This window comes from Hyla sarda, chromosome 8 (assembly GCF_029499605.1).
Source record: "Hyla sarda isolate aHylSar1 chromosome 8, aHylSar1.hap1, whole genome shotgun sequence".
Lineage (NCBI taxonomy): Eukaryota > Metazoa > Chordata > Amphibia > Anura > Hylidae > Hyla > Hyla sarda.
The window spans coordinates 32,664,561-32,687,697 of NC_079196.1; the positions used below are offsets into that span (position 1 = coordinate 32,664,561).

A 23,137-nucleotide genomic window follows, 5' to 3' on the forward strand; every position below is an offset into this window, starting at 1 on the left:
AAGGGTTTCCTAAAGTTGTATACTGGATAGAAATACACTAGTATCTAGGTCAAGGCAGCAAAAAAAGAGAGAGAAGTCTAATGAGTGAATAAACTACAATCATCTTTCTAAGAACATTTATTGAGCTTTCTCGGAACATAATGTACAGAAACATAACACCCGCACAGTTGGCCAAGCTTAGACTGGAACCAACACGGTATGTTACCTAAACTCAACTTCAGCAACCAAAGCTCGAAAGGCCAAAAAACATACAAAATGGCCCAACACAACAACAGCAACAACAAAAAAGGTGAAAAGCCATATTTTTGAGGCTCAAAAATTTCTCAGAAAGCTGTGTGGGAACATGGGGGGGGGGGGGGGGGATTCATCAAGCTGTGCTTACGTACACGACTTGCATGCACTGTTTTCCATGGTGTAAGTGTTTCTTACGTGTGACACGTTTATTATACTATTACAGAGGGGTTGATAAATTTGGCACACATAAGCAAAAATACACTTTTTTAGCATACATAAGCAAAAACCAAGAAATGACTTCAGAACACCACTTTGTAACTCCACCTCTTCTCCTCTGTGACTTTTCTGCTCTAAAGCCGCATTTGTGGCAAAAATGTGCGATAAATATGTAAAAATGTGCGATAAATATGTAAAAATGTGCGATAAATATGCTTCGGCCCCGTGATCGACAGTAATCAGACCTGGAGCGAACACGCTCCGGGGTCTGATTTTAACGGGGAGCGGCTTGCAAGATCACGGGGGTCCCCAGCGGCTGGACTCCTGCGATCAGGCATCTTATCCCCTATTCTTTTTGGATAGGGGATAAGATGTCTAAGCGCCAGAGTACCCCTTTAAACTAAAGTTATCAAATTTTAATTATGCACAGTGAATGGTATTGTAGAATAAAAAGCAATCAAATACTTACATTTGCTCCAAAATGTAACTAATAAAAACTACAACTTGAACCGAAAAAAGATCTCATATAGCGCCGTTGATGGAAAATGATAATGTTCTGTGTCTTCTAGGGCGGTGGTGACAGGAGGAGAAATTGCAAGGAAATTGAACACTTACTGCCTGGTTATGGCGCAGATTAGAATTGATCGCTGGTGGTGACACCTGGGGGGTACTTTGTGACCGGCCTATTGTCAATGGACGCCAGAAGAAGTTGTGCAATATGCAATAAGCCAAATGTTCTCTCATTTAACATTGTCTTTATTACACAATGCTTTGTATCCTTGAGCTGAAATGAACCTGCGTTCCCCCGTTATTTAAAGAATTCAGGAAGGGCTCGGCTGCTCCGCCAGCTCCTCATCATGTACTCCGAAATTACTCTGTAAAATAGAAATGATAGCGCAATTCCACATCACATGAAAAATGAATCGAGGTTATGTGAGCGGCGAGCCTTTGCCAAAGATAATATATTAGAGTGTAAATCATATAGGCATTATGTCTCACATCTACAATTGGAAATATAAACCTTATGAGATCTATACATTTGTCTCTGAAATTACATTAGATTTTAGAGTGATTTATCGGTATTCTGTCATCACTAGTTAAGCTGCCAGGACATCGTAAAGGGGTACTCCGCCCCTAGACATCTTATACCCTATCAAAAGGATAGGGGATAAGACATCTGATCGCAGGGAACCCTCCGCTGGGGACCTCCCCCCCCCGCGATCTCCCTGCAGCACCCGGCATTCGTTTAGAAGGCTGGCTGCTGCACCGGAGGTTCGTGACATCATGGCCACGCCCCCTTGTGACATCATGACCACGCCCCCTCAATGCAAGTCTTGCATTGAGGGTCGTGCTTGTGACGTCATGAGGGGGCGTGGCCGTGACGTCTGTGCCGCATCGCTAGTCATCAGACACGGAGCGAAGTTCACTTCATGCACCTGATGACTGCGGTTTCGCAGCAGAGATCGTGGGTGTCCCAGCGGTGGGACCCCTGCAATCAGACATCTTATCCCTTATACTTCGGCTAGGGGATAAGATGTCTAGGGACGGAGTACCCCTTTAAATATGTTTCTGTCAGGTGACCTGCTATGATATCATAAGTGTCTTTCCCTCAGATGACCTGCTATGATATCATAAGTGTCTTTCCCTCAGATGACCTGCTATGATATCATAAGTGTCTTTCCCTCAGATGGCCTGCTATGACATCATAAGTGTCTTTCCCTCAGATGGCCTGCTATGACATCATAAGTGCCTTTCCCTCAGGTGACCTGCTATGACATCATAAGTGTCTTTCCCTCAGGTGACCTGCTATGACATCATAAGTGCCTTTCCCTCAGGTGACCTGCTATGACATCATAAGTGCCTTTCCCTCAGGTGACCTGCTATGACATCATAAGTGCCTTTCCCTCAGGTGACCTGCTATGACATCATAAGTGCCTTTCCCTCAGGTGACCTGCTATGACATCATAAGTGTCTTTCCCTCAGGTGACCTGCTATGACATCATAAGTGTCTTTCCCTCAGATGGCCTGCTATGACATCATAAGTGTCTTTCCCTCAGGTGACCTACTATGACATTGTCACAATGGTGTTTCTGCAGGTAAGTGACTATTACCGCACAACTGTCCTTAACAAATAAAGACAAACTTACTAAAGTGGATTAAATTGGCCACAGCAGCCATTTTATTACAAACATTATGAAGAAAACAAACATCGTACAACAAAACCCCCCATACCTGACCTTGCCCCATACCCAGCCCCCACGCGAGATTCCCCCCAAAGTAACACTTGTCGCTGATGGCGCCCCTCTCCACACCAGCAGGATATTTTTGCCACTAGCCCATACCCACTGGGCCCAACTAGTGAACCTGCATGTCCCAATAACCCAATTAGATCACCCCGGCCTAAGCCTCCCTTATCAATAAGGATTTTTGGGAACTGTCAGCGCCAAATCCATTGATACCAAACCCAAGGAGGAACCTTTAACCTTTAACCTGACATTGCATAAAAGTTGGAAGTATGGACTAAACCTAAGTGGGGCGAATACCAGTCCAAAGACACATCTGAAATAGGAATAAATATAATATACCTCGTTGAAAACGCGATCTGAGGCTCGAGCAGAAGACACGTCGCACAGAGACGCTATATAAACACCGGTCTAGACAAGGAAAAGCAACAAAAATCTATCTCTTCATCAGTCACTTACCGAGCTGAGCTCACTGAGCAGACCCTCCAAGAAGGGGGTGAATCGCGCTCCGCAAGACCGAATTACCAGTTCTGCCTGTTCCTGACAAGTAAATTACCTGCGATAATAGAAGCAATGGAGACAACATGAAGATGAAATAAATAACTTTATGGCTTTTATATAGAAGCGATACAATTCTGGTGCTGAACGTTTTTATAAACATCCCCAGGCTGCCGGCATAGAAGACAAAAAAAACTGGGCTTAGGCTGGGTTCACACCACGTTTTCACGTACGTTTCCCGTATACTTTTCATTATTGAAAACGTATGGAACCGTATTGAAAACCGTATACATAGACAAATAATTGAAAACCGCATGCATCCGGTTGCGTACGGTTTGCTTACAATACGGTTTTCTCCCGTACTCAAAACCGCAGTTGACCACAGTTTTGTCTCCGGTTTAAAAACCGTTCTGCAACCGCATACGTTTTTTTTTTAACATGGACGCCAATGGGAAACGCACATGTATACGGTTTTTACTTTGCACATGTGCATTTGCATCCTAAAGTCCCCACCCAAGACCCCTCCCATTAAAAATGGACAACATTTTCAAAAACATATGTTTTAAAAAAAAATGTAAAACGGACGGAACTGTATGCACTTTTAAAAACAGTACACAGTTTAAAAACGCATACGCTTACTTCTTCCCATACAGTTCCATCCGTTTTTTTGCCATTCGGTTTTCTTAGAAAAACGTATTGAAAACAGTATGACAAAAATGTGATGTGAACCCAGCCTTACCTGTTGCTGGGTGGCAGGGGTGGCCTTATATTTGATAGTTTGATAACTTTTGTCAATGTGATATATATATACAGTATATGCTGACCCTTCCTAACAATGGGGGACATTTATCATATTCAGTGTAGGGGCACTGATTTGTTTTATTTTTGATGGTGTAGTTGGAGTGTACATGCACCAAATGTATTAAATGGTGCAGGGCCTGTGATAAATAAGGGGGTACACAGTTTCCACTACATGAATGATTGTAGTAAAAAGACGTTTACCTACTCCACTTTTCATAAATACCCCCCTATGGCATTTGCAGTCAAGTTACCATGTCCCTCCAGAAGATCAAAAGAACTTGCAGTAGGCCCAGATTCTGCCATGACATTAGGACCAAGAACAGTTCTACCTATAAAATCTGATTTTTTTCAGTTAAGCTAGGCCAGTGATGTCTAGTCTAGTGATGTCTAGTCTAGTGTTGTCTAGTCTAGTGATGTCTAGTCCAGTGATGTCTAGTCCAGTGATGTCTGGTCCAGTGATGTCTAGTCTAGTGTTGTCTAGTCTAGTGATGTCTGGTCCAGTGATGTCTAGTCTAGTGTTGTCTAGTCTAGTGATGTCTGGTCCAGTGACGTCTAGTCCAGTGATGTCTAGTCTAGTGTTGTCTGGTCTAGTGATGTCTGGTCCAGTGATGTCTAGTCTAGTGTTGTCTAGTCCACTTATGTTAAAGTGGCTATCCAGGAAATAAACTGGATCCAGAAAGTTAAACAGATTTGTAAATTACTTCTATTAAAAAAGCTTAATCCTTTCAGTACTTACGAGCTTCTGAAGTTAAGGTTGTTATTTTCTGTCTAAGTGCTCTCTGATGACATGTGTCTCGGGAACCGCCCAGTTTAGAAGAGGTCTGCTATGGGGAGCCAGTTGATATATAAAAAAAAGTTTATTCCTGGATAACCCCTTTAAGTCTAGTGACGTCTAGTCCAGTCATGTATAGTCCAGTGATGTGTAGTCCAGTTTTGCCCAATCCAGTGATGTCCAGTCCAGTGACGTCCAGTCCAGTGACGTCTAGTCTAGTGACGTCTAGTCCAGTGATGTCTAGTCCAGTGACGTCTAGTCCAGTAATGTCTGGTCGAGTGATGTCCAGTCACGTGATGTCTAGTCCAGTGATGTCTAGTCCAGTGATGCCTAGTCCAGTGATGTCCAGTCCAGTGATGTCCAGTCCAGTGATATCTAGTCCTTTAAAGGAGAACTCCAGACCATAAAAATTGTCCCCCATAGTGCTGGCAGTAAAAAAAATAAAGATATACATACCTTCCTCAGCTCCCCCAGGGCCTCCGGTAACAGGCTCCGGTCTCCGCTGCGATCCACTTCCTGGTTGCCGGTGGTCGGATGAATCAGCCAATCACCAGCCGCAGCGCAGTCCGACTCGGCCGACGATAGGCTGAGCGGCAGTGTGAGAACGCTTCAGGGCACAAAATTCTTCACTACACTGGCACCTGCGGCCGTGGCCAAAAACGTCACACTGCCGCTCAGCCTATCGCCGGCCGAGTCGGACTGCGCTGCGGCTGGTGATTGGCTGATTCATCCGACCACTGGCAACCAGGAAGTGGATTGCGGCGGAGACCGGAGCCGGTTACCGGAGGCCCCGGGGGAGCGGAGGAAGGTATGTACATCTTTATTTTTTTTACTGCCGGCACTATGGGGGACAATTTTTATGGTCTGGAGTTCTCCTTTAGTGTCTAGTCCAGTGATGTCTAGTCCAGTGATATCTAGTCCATTAATGTTTAGTCCATTAATGTTTAGTCCAGTGATGTCTGCGTCTATAGGATTCCTTGTTCTCAGAACCGTTTCCTTATTTAAAAGATATTAGATAATATGATTTCATGTCTCAAGTTTATTACATCTCGTTATTTATATGGAACCTCCCTGGATTCTTTGAATTTTAACTCTCTAGAGTCAAGATTAAATGGCTGACAACATGCAATAGGAAGCAATGGGTGACAACACTTGATCTCCAAGCTCCTATTTAGTTGCAGAATTCTTACTCACCAGTGAAAAACTGCTGATCCCACACACTGGAGGCAGCAGGAAGGATATAGGGGGACATGTATCAGTAATGGTGTAGCAATATGTGATTTTATGTATGTTTTTTTGCGTCAAATGGAGCATATTTGCGCCAAAATGATCAATTGTCGTCCGCAAGTTTGTAATTTTGGCACAAATGTAGCCCTACAAAAGGCGCAGACCCCTGAATTCCAGGCAGTAAATCTGACTTTGGGACATTCTGTTGTTGTAGCTATTTTCTCTGTCACTTTATTCATAGTGTAGATTTTCGCCTAAATGAAGGTATTTGCGCCTAAACTTGCGCCAAATTGAAAAGTCGCAATTAATGAATTCCAGACCAAAGAATGATTGTAACTGAAATCACGACTAACAAAGTGAAATCAGTGATTTTGTTCTAAACCATTTGGCGCAATTGTTTGTCGCAAAAAGTGACATAAAAGGAAATTTGAGACAAATCACAGACAAAAAACCAGGGTAAAATCCTTCATACATACCCCCATAGTCTTCTAGCTGGAGACAGAGAAGTAACTTGAAGCTCTTTAAAGTGGAATTTATTTTTTTTCAAATTAACTGGTGGCAGAAAGTTGTACAGATTTGTGAATTAATTCTATATAAAAATCTTAATCCTTCCAGTACTTATCAGCTTCTGTATGCTCCACAGGAAGTTGTGTAGTTCTTTCCAGTCTGACCACAGTTCTCTCTGCTGACACCTCTGTCTGTGTCAGGAACTGTCCAGAACAGGAGAGGTTTGCTATGGGGATTTGCTCCTGCTCTGGACAGATCCTGACACGGACAGAGGTGGCAGGAGAGAGCACTGTGATCAGACTGGAAAGAACTACACAACTTCCTCTGGAGCATACAGCAGCTGGTAAGTACTGGAAGGATTAAGATTTTTATATAGAAGTAATTTACAGATCTGTAGAACTTTCTGGCACCAGTTGACTTGAAAACAATTTTTTTCCACCGGAGTTCCCCTTTAACCTGAACCCTCTCAACCTACAATGTGTCATTTGTGATACGGGTGTTTTCCTATTTGGCAGGGGCACCGAGGCCTTGGTGTAACATCTTCATCTGTACTCACTAAATCTAGAGGGTTTATCTTTCAAAGAAAAAAATTTGCCAGCATCCAAACTTACATGGAGGGATGCATGGAAGCCAATGCTACCAAAGAAAACTTGGCTTTAACATCCAGTAAGAACTTCCAAGTTAAACAAATGTATAAATTACTTCTATTTAAAAATCTTAATCCTTCCAGTACTTATCAGCTGTCCAGAGCAGGAGCAAATCCCCATAGTGAACCTCTCCTACTCTGGACAGTTCCTGACATGCACAGAGGTGTCAGCAGAGAGCACTGTGGTCAGACTGGAAAGAAATTGAAAAAGAAAAGTACTTCCTCTGGAGCATACAGCAGCTGATAAGTAGGGGAAGGATTAAGATTTTTGAATAGAAGTAATTTACAAATCTGTTTAACTTTCTGGCACCATTTGATTTAAAAAAAAAATAAACTGTCTTCCACCGGAGTACCCCTTTAAATCTAACAGGTAGCATACACAGAGGTCCGATACTGGTGCATTTTAACCCCTTGCCGGGTTTATTCGCCCCTGCAGCACGGGAAGGTTATGAAGCGAGCTCAGAAGCTGAGCTCGCATCATACCCGCACGGTTCCGGCTGCTATCAGCTATCAGCAGTTCCGGCGGATATCCGGCATTAACTCTTTAGACGTGTCGATCAAAGTTGATTGTCGCGTCTAAAAGTGAAAGTAAAAGCATCCCGGCAGCTCAGTCGGGCTGATCAGGACATCGCGATAAAATCGCGTTGTCCCGCTCAGCTGGGATGCAGCAGGAGGGTGGCTTACCTGCCTCCTGCGCGTCCGAACGGCGATTGATTGGACTGGACTGAAATCCAGGCTTGAGCAATCAACCGCCGATAACACTGATCAATGCAAAGTTATGGCTTTGCAGTGATCTGTGTAAAAGATCAGTGTGTGTAGTGTTATAGGTCCCTATGGGAGCTATAACACTGCAAAAAAAAGTGGAAAAAAAAGTTAATAAAGATTGTTTAACCCCTTCCCTAATAAAAGTTTGAATCACCCCCCTTTTCCCATAAAAAAAGACCTGTGTAAATAAAAATAAACATATATGGTATCGCCGCGTGCGTAAATGTCCGAATTATAAAAATATATTGTTAATTAAACTGCACGGTCAATGGCGTACACGCAAAAAAAATCCAAAGTCCAAAATAGGGAATTTTTGGTCACTTTTTATAACAAAAAAATGAATAAAAAGCGATCAAAAAGTCCGATAAAAACAAAAATGTTACCGATAAAAACTTCAGATCACGGCGCAAAAAATTAGACCTCATACCACCCCATACGTGGAACAATAAATAAGTTATAGGGGTCAGAAGACAATTTTAAACGTATAACTTTTCCTGCATGTAGTTATGTTTTTTCCGAAGTACGACAAAATCAAACCTATATAAGTAGGGGATCATTTTAATCGTATGGACCTACAGAATAAAGATAAGGTGTCATTTTGTATGAAAAATGCACTGCGTAGAAACGGAAGCCCCCAAAATTTACAATATGGCGTTTTTTCTTCCATTTTGTCGCACAATGATTTTTTTCCCGTTTCGCTGTAGATTTTTGGGTAAAATGACTGATGTCATTACAAAGTAGAATTGGTGGCGCCAAAAATAAGCAATCATATTGATTTTTAGGTGCACAATTGAAAGGGTTATGATTTTTAAAAGGTAAGGAGGAAAAAACGAAAGTACAAAAACGGAAAAACCCTATGTCCTTAACCCCTTAACGACCACTGACGTAAATGTATGTCCTGGTTTGACGGGACTTCCCGCACCAGGACGTACATTTACGTCCTGTGTATGACCGCGAGCATCGGAACGGTGCTCGCGTCATACATGGCAGGTTCCGGCTGCTAGTAGCAGCCGGGGACCCGCCCGTAATGGCCGACATCCGCGATCGCGCGGATGTCCGCCATTAACCCCTCAGATGCCGTGATCAATACAGATCACGGCATCTGCAGCAGTGCGGTACTTTGAATGAATGATCGGATCGCCCGCAGCGCTCAGCATGGCGGCCGGAGGTCCCCTCACCTTGCTCCGGCCATCTCCCGGGGTCTTCTGCTCTGGTGTGCGATCGAGCAGACCAGAGCAGAAGATCACCGATAATACTGATCAGTGCTGTTTCCTATACACAGCACTGAACAGTATTAGCAATCAAAGGATTGCTATAGATAGTCCCCTATGGGGACATAAAAAGTGTAAAATAAAAGTTGAAAAATTTAAAAATAAAAAGTAAAAAAAAAGTGAAAAATCCCCTCCCCCAATAAAAATGAAAATTGTCAGTTTTTCCCATGTTACCCCCAAAAAGCGTAATTTTTTTTTTTATAAACATATTTGGTATCGCCGCATGCGTAAATGTCCGTACTATCAAAATAGAATGTTAATTATCCTGTATGGTGAATAGCGTAAACATCAAAAATTTAAAAAGTCCAAAAATGCAGCTTTTTTGACACATTTTATAAAAAATGATCTCAAAGTTTTATATATGAATATGTGGTATCAATAAAAAGTACAGATGACGGCGCAAAAAATGAGCCTTCATACCGCCCTATATATGGAAAAATGAAAAAGTTATAGGTGGTCAGAATAGGGCGATTTTAGATTACTGATTTTGTACAAAAAGTTTTAGATTTTTTTTAAGCGGTACAAAAATCTAAAAGTATCTAGCCATGGGTATCATTTTAATCGTATTGACCGACAGAATAAAGAACACATGTCATTTTTACCGTAAAGTGTATAGTGTGAAAACAAAACCCTCCAAAATGCGCAAAATTGTGGTCTTCATTTAAGTTTCCTCCGTAAAAAAAAATATTTTGGGTTCGCCGTACATTTTATGGTAAAATGAGAGGTTTCATTACAGAGTACAATTGGTCATGCAAAAAACAAGCCCTTATATGGGTCTGTAGATGGAAATATAAAGGAGTTATGGATTTTAGAAAGCAAGGAGAAAAAAACGAAAACGCAAAAATAAAATTGGCCTGGTCCTTAAGGTGAAAATGGGCTTGGTCCTTAAGGGGTTAAGGGGTTAAGCATTGCAGGGGGGGGGGGCACCTTGGGCTCTCTACCACTACAAGGTTTCTTAGATTAGTTGTTGTGTCCTCATGATCTAAAATACAGTGAAGTATGTGAAATGCGCTCATACTCAACTAGTGACGAAACATAGACATGATTTATTGGGCCATCTCTAGTAAATGGCCTATGGGTAAATCCTGATTTAACCCTCCATACACTTCTTGCAACTAGTCTTCTAACTAGTGATTTTTCTAATGTGGACATGGTCTTGCATGAAATAGTTTACATTACATTTATCAAATAGAGAAAAGTGGACAACATGGACAACAATGATTCTTATCATTTAGATATAGTGTTAAAGCTTGTGTTCTATGGATTGGCGTCATATCTTTCTGTCTATAACCAACATACAATAAAGAGGAATTTACAGTAGATGTCTCATTCTTCCGGTGATTTAGCCCATTAAAATCTAGACACTGTAACATATAATCCATATATATAATGCAGTTTGCTTCAAATATGATAAAGGTAAAAGCAAAGAAAAGCAACTAGCTGTAAATTGATGTAAAGAAGAAAGAAAAAAACAACAAAATTCAATAAAGTAAACTGAACAGATGTTATTAAACCGGCCAAGAGATGGTCCTGGACCGAGGAACGTCTTCAGTCCCTGATAGATTCTGGTTTATAACATGAAGTTTTGTCTCCTCTTCTAATGGAGACGTATTGATCGGTGGCTTTACACAAGACCATTAAAGACTGGATAGCTAAACAGCAAACATGGCTCTGACCGCTCCTCGGGGACGGGACGTCTTCATGTTATTTCTTCATATTTAATTAACCTTCTTTTGTCAAAAATGATCTCATCCCATCTTCTATTCTATAGATCAGTGGTGGCTCAGAACAGAAGTAGCCCTTCTGTACTCTATTGGTCCTATCAGGTGGACTCAGTTCCAGTCCTCTGGCCTCCTCACTCCTCAGAACACTCGTCATCCCTTTTATTTTATAAAGAGTTATTCATGTTAATGTGCCTTTAAGTATTGTTGCTAAGCCTGTGTAACCAAGGAAGGTGCCAGTGACCAGGTGACTTGTAGATGACCTATGGGAGTCCTCAAAATTGTTTCCTTATATAGCAGGGAGGAGCTAGCATAGTCAGTTCTGAATTCTGTTCTGAGGTACAGCCAAGTCAAGACCTGAGAGTGTCTGGTGTCCTGAGGGAGACCAAGGCCTAACCAAGCAGCCACACTTCCACCAACAATGAACCCCCTTCAGGGGAAAGTCAAAGCCTGGTAAGAAACTACAGGGGAGAAGTCTAGTCAGCATTGTCAAGTCTGTCAAGTCTAAAGTAAGCGTGGGACTGCATAATTGAGTCCAAGTCCACTACAAGTACCAACAAGCCCACAAGTCTCTTAAAGTCACTGGTCATCTCATTGGGCCTGAACTGAGCTGTAAAGACTTTTAACATCTGTCTGCCTCAGTAAAGCTGCCGTTGTTCCATAAACTTTCATCGGAGTGATTATTTGCCCCGCGCCTGGCCCAGGAACCAGCGGCCATACCTCGGGTGGTGTAGAGGATAACCATGCCCTGGTGTCATGAATACCAAGGGTTAATAACATCTGCAATGTAGAACACAGTCCAGCTCACCTCTCCGTGCTCGGACCGATGCCCGGCAAGGCACCCAGCAATACTGAAGAATAAACAGGAGGTCCAGCACTACGATAATATGCAGCTTTATTCCGATAGACATCACACGGTGAAAGCGAAAGTTAATAACATCTGCCCTTAGGGTAACAAGATCTGGCCTCATCACACCCCTCACCACAGATCAGATCCATAAGGGATTCATAGAAATGTAGCTTGTTTAAAGTTCTTAGAAGTTCCAAGGAAGTGTCCATGTTATTTTCGAATCATTCCAAGCAGGCCTGGTGCCAGGATTTTTGCCACCCTAGACGAAAGCTAATTTTTCCGCCCCTTGACCTCATCTATTGGCTCCTCCCGATGTATGGAGGCGCACGCTGAGGTCAGGATGTTTGACACATCTGACCTTAGTGATCGCCCCTGTCTGCCTTGGAAGGGCGCTGTGCTCCTCCAGGATGCTGAGAAAAGCAGACTATTATAGTACGGGTGGGGTGGGGGTAGCGTGGCGGGGTTTTGCTTGATGGGCAGGTACTCTAGATGGGTGACTGCTTCAGATTCTGGCTAACTTAATTGCAGCAGGCAGAGCGACGCCCCCATCAAGAGGGCTCTTTAAGCGGCTGACTATTTTGCCTGATTCTAAGTACATAATAAAGGGGAACCATGTGGCTGCTGTGGGGCCCCTGTCAGGATGGAACCAGGTCCTAAGAAAAGGGGACAATGGCTCAAGGATCAAGGAGACAAGTACCAGGCCTTTCTGTCCTGGATGGCAAAACCTGGCAACATATATTGAGGCCCATTTGTGAATCTAAGACACTGTAATATCTAAGACTGTTGAGACCCAATTAGCTCCTAGCAGGTTATAACTACCCCTCCCCCTTATTACAATAATTAATTAAATAATAACTGACACAATAACAATTTAACTTTTCCGTGGGTGGGAATCGGCCACAGCTTTATTTATAAAATTACTTATATAAATAACAATTTAACTGTAACAAAGACACCGATTGGCTTCTTACCAACCCGAGAGGTGCTGCCACACCGTCCTGTGTGGAGGTCTACCCCGGGTTGACCCCGCTTTCACCGTCTTCTTACCGCCAAGCTGTGACTTACAATAAACAGAGATACAAAAAGGGAGGGAGGGCAAAACTCCGGGTCCTGGGCAGATTGAGGGGGGAAGGGAGGCACCACAGCTATAAATACCCAGGGGAGGGCCCCTGAAAGCCCGGGAAACTATTAAACCCCTGATTGGTGCACTCCTTCCCCCCTACCCATGGGACATACCACTGTAGCCCCTGGCAAGTTTTACAGGCGGGGGAGGGGGCTAAAAAACCTTGCCTGTACATTTCTTCACCCCTTAACTGCTCACCAGTCAGGGGGCAAGCTAGTTATGCACAGCTTGCCCCTCCACAACTCAATGGGAATTTATGGCCCCAGCAAAATACAGTGGGACAAAAAAGTATTTAGTCAGCCACCAATTGTGCAAGTTTTCCCACTTAAAAATATGAGAGAGGCTGTAGTTTTCATCATAGGTATACCTCAACGATGAGAGAAAAAAAATCCATAGAATCACATTGTCTGATTTTTTAAGAATTTATTTGCAAATTTTGGTGGAAAATAAGTATTTGGTCACCTACAAACAAGCAAGATTTCTTGCTCTCACAGACCTGTAACTTCTTCTTCAAGAGTCTCCTCTGTCCTCCACTTGTTACCTGTATTAATGTCACCTGTTTGAACTTGTTATCAGTATAAAAGACACCTGTCAACAACCTCAAACAGTCACACTCCAAACTCCACTATGGCCAAGACCAAATTGCTGTCGAAGGACACCAGAAACAAAATTTTAGACCTGCACAAGGCTGGGAAAACTGGATCTGCAATAGGAAAGCAGCTTGGTGTGAAAAAATCAACTGTGCGAGCAATTATTAGAAAAGACCACTGATAATCTCCCTTGATCTGGGGCTCCACGCAAGATCTCACCCCATGGTGTCAAAATGATCACAGGAACGGTGAGCAAAAATCCCAGAATCACACGGGGGGGGGGGGGGGGGGGATTGTGGGTGGACCTAGTGAATGACCTGCAGAGAGTTGGGACCAAAGTAACAAAGGCTACCATTAGTAACACACTACACTGCCGGGTACTCAAATCATACAGTGTCAGACGTGTCCCCCTGCTTATGCCAGTACATGTCCGGGCCTTGTCTGAAGTTTGCTAGAGAGTATTTAGATTATCCAGAAGAGCATTGGGAGAATGTCATATGGTCAGATAAAACCAAAGTAGAACTTTTTGGTAAAAACCACTTGTGTTTGGAGGAGAAATAATGTTGAGTTGCATCCAAAGAACACCATACCTACTGTAACGCACGGGGGTGGAAACTTCATGCTTTGGGGTTGTTTTTCTGCTAAAGGACCAGGACGACTGAGCCGTGTAAAGGAAAGAATGAATGGGGCCATGTATTGTGAGATTTTGAGTGAAACCCTCCTTCCATCATCAAGGGCATTGCAGAGAAACATGGCTGGGTCTTTCAGCATGACAATGATCCCAAACACACCGCCCGGGCAACAAAGAAGTGGCTTTGTAAGAAGCATTTCAAGGTCATGGAGTGGCCTAGCCAGTCTCCAGATCTCAACCCCATAGAAAACCTTTGGAGGGAATTGAAAGTCCGTGTTGCCCAGCGACAGCCCCAATACATCACTGCTCTAGAGGAGATCTGCATGGAGGAATAGGCCAAAATACCAGCAACAGTGTGTGAAAATCTTGTGAAGACTTACAGAAAATGTTTGACCTCTGTCATTGCCAACAAAGGGTTTATAACAAAGTATTGAGATGAACTTTTGTTATTGACCAAATACTTATTTTCCACCATAATTTGCAAATAAATTCTTTAAAAATCAGACAATGTGATTTCATGATTTTTTTCTCATTATGTCTCTCATAGTTGAGGTATACCTCTGATGACAATTACAGGCCTCTCATCTTTTTAAGTGGGAGAACTTGCACAATTGGTGGCTGACTAACTACTTTTTTGCCCCACTGTATAGCAGCCTCTTTTCGGAAGGGTCCCTGTCATTTCTGAGACTTTTGACATGTCGCAGAATCATCATAAAAGTTTTGACTGGCCGGGGTCTCAGTGCTGAGACCTTCACTGATCAGTAGAACAAGCAGGAAGACGTGAGATCCCCTCCTCGAACATTATTGCAGGGCATACATTAAAGATGATTGTGATGTGATAGCAACGTGATAGCATGCAGCAACAACTCAGGCTAGAAGCCCACAACAAATTAAAGTGGTTATCCAACATAAGGTAACTTTAGTATTCAATTGTCATACAGTAATGGACATGTTTAGGAAGGATCTGTGCTTGTGTTGGTGGTGAATGGCCATGTCCTGTGTCCCCTATCACATTGCTGGTTGGTTTTTGGGAGCTGGCTACTTCCTGTTTTTGTGGCCTCCCTCAGACTACGATCCCCAGGATCCTTTGTTTCAAAGTAGGAGCCGACTTTTTTCCCTCCCACACATCGGTCCCCCCCCCCCCCACACACCCATTGCAGCACAGCACAACCTGACACACAAGCTGTGGATCTGTGTGATGATAAATGCACACACATGTGCGCTGGTAACCTCATCAGGGGGCATTACACACAGCAGACAAAGCAGCCAAGCCCCATTTCAACACCTCACTTGTGATGTGTTGTCTTGGGCCGCACAACAAGCTGGGAAAGGTCCGAGACAACACTCATTTTGTAGGCTGCAGAAAATTTACTTTCGGGGAAAAGTAAGACAACGAAATTCAATGCCAGCCTCCAAACACAGGTAAGGGAAGTATATTAGTAACTAGATTAACTTTTCTGCCCCTTTCTCACATCCAAAGAACCAAAAATCCTGGAATACCCCTTTAAGTGTTTGCAGAAGAGTCCTTGCTCAGCTATTTCCTCTTAAAGATGGGAACCCAGGGATGGTACTGGGGCATTACACATTATCCCTGTACTAACACTGTGTGCAGTATCCCAAAGACCAAAATAATTCTTAAATGTTTTATATTTTGATCTTACAGTAAGTGTAGTTATGTTGGTGGGGGGCTCATTTTAAAGTTTTTCTGTGGGGTCATATGGTTACTAGTGATGGGCGCGAATATTCGCATTATGAATTTTTATCATGAATATCCCGAATATTGCGAATATATTCGCTATATATTCGGAAAAATACCAATATTCGCTTTTTTCCCCCGCATATTCTCATATTCCTTCTTTTCATTTGTGGACCAATTAGAATGATGCAAATACAGTTGTCAGAGGTTATCAACAACATCCCTAGCAACCAATAGTAAAGTTGACCACCCCCTCACTGTTTTCTTCCTGGAATACGCGCATATGCGAATATAACGAAAACGCGAAATTCACGAATATAGGACAAATATTCGTCTATATATTCGCAAAATATCGTGAATTCCAATATGGCCAATGCCGCTCATCACTAGTGGTTACTTTTAATGCCCCAAGATAAGACAATTATTTTAAAGGGGTACTCCGGTGAAAAGCTTTTTTCTTTTAAATCAACTGGTGGCAGAAAGTTAAACAGATATTTGTAAATTACTTCTATTAAAAAATCTTAATCCTTCCAGTACTTATTAGCTGCTGAATGCTACAGAGGAAATTCCCTTCTTTTTGGAACACTGATGACATCACGAACACAGTGCTCTCTGCTGACATCTCTGTCCATTTTAGCAGCCATGCAAAGCAGATGCAAAGCAGATGCAAAGCAGATGCAAAGCAGATGCAAAGCAGATGCAAAGCAGATGTATGCTAAGGGCAGCATGGTGGCTCAGTGGTTAGCACTGCTGCCTTGCAGTGCTGGGGACTTGGGTTCAAATCCCACTAAGGACAACAATAAATAAAGCATTATTATTATTATAATAACGTCAGCAGAGAGAACTGTGGTCGTGATGTCATCAGAGAGCATTCCAAAAAAAGAAAAGGATTTCCTCTGTAGTACTCAGCAGCTAATAAGTACAGGAAGGATTAAGATTTTTTAATAGAAGTAATTCACAAATATGTTTAACTTTCTGCCACCAGTTGATTTAAAAGAAAAAAGGTTTTCACCGGAGTACCCCTTTAAGCGGAGCTTCCTATAGGTGACCCTAGAGCAGTGTTTCCGAACCAGTATGCCTCCAGCTGTTGCAAAACTACAACTCCCAGCATGCCCGGACAGCCTTCGGCTGTCCGTACATGCTGGGAATTGTAGTTTTGCAACAGCTGGAGGCACACTTGTCGGAAAACTCCTCCTTCTGTAGTAGAACTGTTTTGCAGATTCCCACCTCCAATACTCCAGGGGATGGACGGAAGAAACCATTGTTTGTTATTGTGCCCATTTTCAGGAACATACCATTCTTTTTCTTCTCTCATCATTTTTTAAAAAGCGTTCCGTCCTGTCATGAGCGAAGAACGGAATATGTTCTGAGCGGCCGCGTGAGGATATCCCCAGGGCGTGGCACGAGTAGGTCAGCCAAACCATTGAAGAAATGTAAATGAACAAAGACATAAATCCAGTATCAACCTTTCATGGAACCCATTCAATGATAATAGTCACGTTGAACCTAGATGGAGACCATAACTGGAAACAACTGCGGCCGATTCCGGTTCTTTTGTCTTCTCGGTCCTTTCTAAGACGGGATTAAAGGAGATATTTTTCCTTGCAAATCCATATCCACAGCAGAGAACGACATGAATCACAATCAGGACTCAGTTCCCAAGAGGCTGCCAGAGATGGCGGGTGTATGAATACAACCTGAATTACCCATTCTGTCTGAGCTATCCCTATGTCTCATTACTTCGTATCCTATCTGAAAGGGTTATCTAGCTTAGAAATGTTTTTTTTGTTACATTTCTTTTAAAGGGGTACAACGGTGGAAAACAATTTTTTTTTTAAAAGGGGTACTCCGGTGAAAACCTTTTTTCTTTTAAATCAACTGGTGCCAGAAAGTTAAACATATTTTTATATTACTTCTATTAAAAAATCTTAATCCTTCCAGTACTTATTAGCTGCTGAATGCTACAGAGGAAATTCCTTTCTCTTTGGAACACTGATGACATCACGAGCACAGTGCTCTCTGCTGACATCTCTGTCCATTTTAGCAACCATGCATAGCAGATGTATGCTAAGGGCAGCATGGTGGCTCAGTGGTTAGCACTGCTGCCTTGCAGTGAAGGGGACTTGGGTTCAAATCCCACAAAGGACAACAATAAATAAAGTGTTATTATTATTATTATAATAACGTCAGCAGAGAGAACTGTGCTCATGATGTCATCAGAGAGCATTCCAAAAAGAAAAGAATTTCCTATGTAGTATTCAGCAGCTAATAAGTACAGGAAGGATTAAGATTTTTTAATAGAAGTAATTTACAAATATGTTTAACTTTCTGCCACCAGTTGAGTTAAAAGAAAAAAGGTTTTCACCGGAGTACCCCTTTAAATTAACTGGTGCCAGAAAGTTAAACAGATTTATAAATGATTTCTATTTAAACATCTTAATCCTTCCAGTAGTTATCAGCTGCTGTATGCTCCTCAGAAAGTTGTGTTGTTCCTTTCTGTCTGACCACAGTGCTCTCTGCTGACACCTCTGTCCCTGTCAGGAACTGTCCAGAGTAGGAGCAAATCCCCATAGCAAACCTATCCTGCTCTGGACAGTTCCTGAGAAGAGGAAGTAGAAAAAACAGAACCTTTTGGTGGGCGCTGATCGCAGAGTCCAAAGATGTCAAACACAATGGTGTCAGAAAAAAGTGCCAAAAGGCACTATGTTTATTAACAAGGTTCCAATAGTATATATATATTTGGCACTTTTTGCTGACACCATTGTGTTTGACATCTTTGGACTCTGCGATCAGCGCCCACCAAAAGGTTCTGTTTTTTCTACTTCCTCTTCTCATTTATATGGAAGAAGATTTGATCCTCTCCCTTTGGGCCTGGGCCTTGCAGTTCGCCTCATCTTCACTACCAATACCCCAAAAGGGGTGATAAGCCTATTTCCTCTTATATCTGGTGAGTGTTTTTTTTAAAGAGACCTCGCTCCCTCTGTCCCTACTGTGACTCTGGTGTCTGGGATAATACATGAGGCGCTGTCCTCTCTCCTCTTTCTTTTTCTCCTTCTCTATAGGCTGGACAGTTCCTGACATGGACAGAGGTGTCAGCAGAGAGCACTGTGGTCAGACAGAAAAGAAATTCAAAAAGAAAAGAACTTCCTATGGAGCATACAGCAGCTGATAAGTGCTGGAAGGATTAAGATTTTTAAATAGAAGTAATAAAAAAATCTGTTTAACTTTCTGGCACCAGTTGATTTAAAATAAAAATATAGTTTTCCACTGGAATTCCCCTTTAAGGGAATTTTGAATTAATGGAATAGGATCCCACATCACGGACCCTCATTATTATGCAAAAATTAGTTCAAAACATATCCAGAAATTACATGGTATAATAACCTGAACATGGACTAACATAGGGGTCATCTTTTACTTTCAATTTGCTCTATCTGCATGTTTAAAAGAGTAGTTAAAGGGATACTCCGGGAAAAAATATGTTGTTAAATCAACTGGTGACAGAAAGTTAAACAGATTTGTAAATTACTTCTATATAAAAATCTCAATCCTTGCAGTACTTATCAGATGCTGTATGTTCCAGAGGAAGTTGTGTAGTTCTTTCCAGTCTGACCACAGTGCTCTCTACTGTCACATCTATGTCAGGAACTGTTCAGAGTAGAAGCAAATCCCCATAACAAACCTCTCCTGCTCTTAACAATTCCTGACATGGACAGAGGTGACAGCAGAGAGCACTGTGGTCAGACTGGAAAGAACTACACGACTTCCTCTGGAGCATACAGTAGCTACTGGAAGGATTAGGATTTTTAAATAGACGTAATTTCATTTACTCCACCTACATTTTTACTACAGCTATTAAATGGGTACCCCAGAGGTGAAAAATGTTTTCAAATCAACCGGTACCAGAAAGTTATACATATTTGTAAATGGCTTCTATTTAAAAATCTTAATCCTTCCAGTACTTATCAGCTGCTATATTCTCCAGAGGACAGGAGAGGTATCATTTGTTTTATCAACTAGACAGAAGAAGCGACTGGACACTGCAGGCAAGGAAGGTAAGTGGATATAGCCAACACTGGTGTATATATGACGGTGGGGGTGGGATAAAACATGAAGCAGGGTACAGCGTGGTGCTCACATATAGCAATTGGAGCACACACCGGTTTGACTTGCTTGAAGTGGTTTATTTCAGTAGATTCTGATCCAACATCCCGACACCCCTAGACCAAACAGAGCTGGAGCGTCAGGAGCTATTCACCTGGACGTCCGCCTATTGACCTGGACGACCATTTGTTTTATCTCTTTATCAGCTATCTGCCCATGTCTGCAGTTATGAGCATGATATAGAGCGTACAGATTCCCTTTATAGTTTGCTGTGTTAGGGTAGGGTCACATGAAGTGTATTTCCTGCACATTTTCCATACAAATTTTTCATGTGTCCTATGTTCTAGCTATTAACAGTAGAAGCAAAGTGGATCTAATAAACACCTATCTAATATCTACTGATAATCTGTGCCGATTTTTCCCACTGAAGTCAACCTCCACTTCCTATCCGGAGAAAAATCTTTATATCCCTTGCAACCTACTTGTATATACAGCACTTATATTTACAAAACAGACATATTCAGCTGCAACTTCTAATAAAAAGCCCAAAAGAACTTTTTTGTTTATTTTGTTTCCATCTTTATTGTTAGTATGTAGCAATAACTTCTGTGTTGTAATAAAAGTTTGCTAGTTCATTAGTAGAACACACATTACTCTCCGATCCATTATTGATAAATGATGCTTATTATAAAGCGCCGTGTGTCATCAGAACATTTAGAATTGAAGGCTGTAATGAAAACGTTCTGTTATTAATGAATCAAGCATAAAAAAAATGAATTAATCTGACAATAGGATGCAAGTTGAGTAATGTGCTACATTAGCCCGGGGCCTATGGAAAACTGGGAAGCAATTAAGAGCAATTAATTTAAAATGAGTTTGGGAACAGACTTTATTGTGAAGAAAGTAGCATTTTTTTTAGGTTACTTAGAACTTTTCTGTGTTAGTTGTAGAGATGCCCTGCTGTGAAAATGCGGCATTACACTTATTCGCCATAGCTAACAGGGTACAGTATGCCCAACAGCATTAGGAAGGAATTTTTTTTTATAAAGCTTCCAAGATAAGGATTAAAATTACAGGTCACCAATGGCTTTAAAGGGGTTACCTACACTTCAGATGACCCCATTTCACATATCCCTCACAGGCCCTCTGTGAAATAAAGTATAAAATGTCTAGGAATTCTACACAATGTCTAAAACTTGAAGGCAAAATATAAAATAACATGTTTCCCATCACGTAACAGTGCACTAAATACCTGCTTGGATGATCAGCCCTAAACGGTGACCCCCAAGTTGGCGAAAGTCCCAATGCTGGTCAACAGAATAGTCAAGCAGTCCGGGTCAGCAACACACAGCCAAGATGATCAACAAGCAGTCCGGGTCAGCAACACACAGCCAAGATGATCAAGACAAAATAATCAACCAGAGGTTAATCAGTAAACAATCTAAAGGGTCAGAACCAAGAGAGAGAGAAGCGAGGTACAAAATCTGAGACAAATCAATGTTTTGGTCAGGAAACAAGCATAGGTTAGGTCACAGGAGGTCAAATGCACTAAAGGAACACGGGAATATGAACATGAGTGATAGGTGAAAACCTCGATCAAAGGCACAAGTGGATATACAGAGTAAGATTATATGTTCCACCAGCCAGAATCATGTACTGTATTTACCCTGACCACACCCTATACAACTACAATTTCAATCTTATGTCAAGGTACCTTTGCTAAAGGTTTTTAGTCCAGGGGTAGTGACCAGGGGATTCCGTGGCTAAAGTCTATACCTCCTTGCAGGGTTTAAAGGGGTATTCTCAACTCATTTTGATGTGACTAATAATTGTAGAGAGAAAGAATACAGGGGAGAGCACACCTACTCTGACCTACTGATACCAATATTAGGTGGGATACCAGCCTTCAAACTCAAGGATCCAGCTGAACAATAGATGACATGACAAATCAAGGTATAGGATCAATAAATAACAACAAAGAAACAATAGCATGCATGCACTCAGTACTCCAACAGTGTCTAGAAGTCCGTAGGTCGGGAGTCACGGGACATCATACCGGGATGAGTAGAAGCGCTCAGAGGCAACTCCGGTCGTTTCACGCGACTATGCGCGCTTCTTCCGGCCTCCAATCTACGTCATTGCGCTGCTTCTTATGTAACATGTGACAGTAACCATGGCAGCGTGTAAACAAGGATGCACACCTTACGCAATAAGTGAAAAACTTTATTCAAAACGTGGGGATAAAAACGAATAAGCTAAAATGGAATAGAGATAGCACTAATGGGCGATGAGAAAGACTGCGTACTACTGGAACGGCTAAATTGAATTAAAATAAGGGGATAAATCTACTCTATCATTGAAGCCAGCTGGACCCTGAGCATTGTAGTTCAGGATCCAACGGACCTCACGCTGTAATAAAAGAACATGTCTGTCACCTCCTTGTTCCAACTGTATCACACGTTCAAGGCCTCCAAACCGGAGGACATTACAATCATTGATGTGATATTTGGTTAGGTGCTCAGCTAGCCTCGGGATCCCTTTTCCTGTTCTCAAAGAATATAAATGTTCTCTAAAACGTATGCACAACTGGCGTTTTGTTTTACCAATATAGAACATATTGCAGGGGCATACTATATAGTAAACTACATAGGTACTTCTACATGTAATTGGTTGGGTAATATTATGTGAAATACCACCTAGGGTACACGACTTAGCACAAGTATTAAATTGGCAGTACTTACAACTGCCACATCTGGGGTTGCCAACTGTACCAACACCTGTGAGCCAGCAGCTTGTATCTATGCCCTTCTTCTTCTTCTTCTTTTAATTTTTAATGTAATCAACTATTGTTTTGTTCTTTCTATACGTGACCACTAGTTGTCTATTGGCCACCTCCTTCAGATCACTATCATTTTCAAGGATGTACCAGTGTCTCCTTACCGTATTGTTAATTTGGGAGTTCACCTGAGTATTCATGCATTTTTACGTGTTTTATATAGCATCTCCCTTCTATCCATGGACTTAATTTTCTCATAAGCTGTTTTGATGACAGATAATGGGTATCCTCTTTCAAGAAGTCTCTGTTTTAGTTCTCCTGTTTGTCTCCCGTAGTTACTGGGATCACTGTTGATCCTTTTGAGCCGAATAAATTGGCTGAATGGGATACCTTTTTGTGTGTACGGGGTGAGAGCTTATATAATGCAGCATGGTATTCTTTGCAATGTCCTTCCTATGTCCCTCTG

The 23,137-nt window shown here is 42.0% G+C and overlaps 1 long non-coding RNA gene across 2 annotated transcripts; it reads right to left on the minus strand.

Annotated features, from left to right (window-relative positions):
* Positions 1–746: 746 nt before the first annotated feature.
* Positions 747–22,036, minus strand: LOC130284586 (uncharacterized). Of its 2 annotated transcripts, none has more exons than XR_008847097.1 (3): positions 21,952–22,036; positions 3,153–3,249; positions 747–1,325 (listed from the first exon to the last, which is right to left on the minus strand). It is a non-coding gene; the product is annotated as an uncharacterized LOC130284586 (long non-coding RNA). The 2 variants fall into 2 exon arrangements; XR_008847096.1 differs by lacking the exon at positions 21,952–22,036 and adding an exon at positions 17,087–17,492.
* Between the last annotated feature and the right edge of the window lie 1,101 nt (positions 22,037–23,137).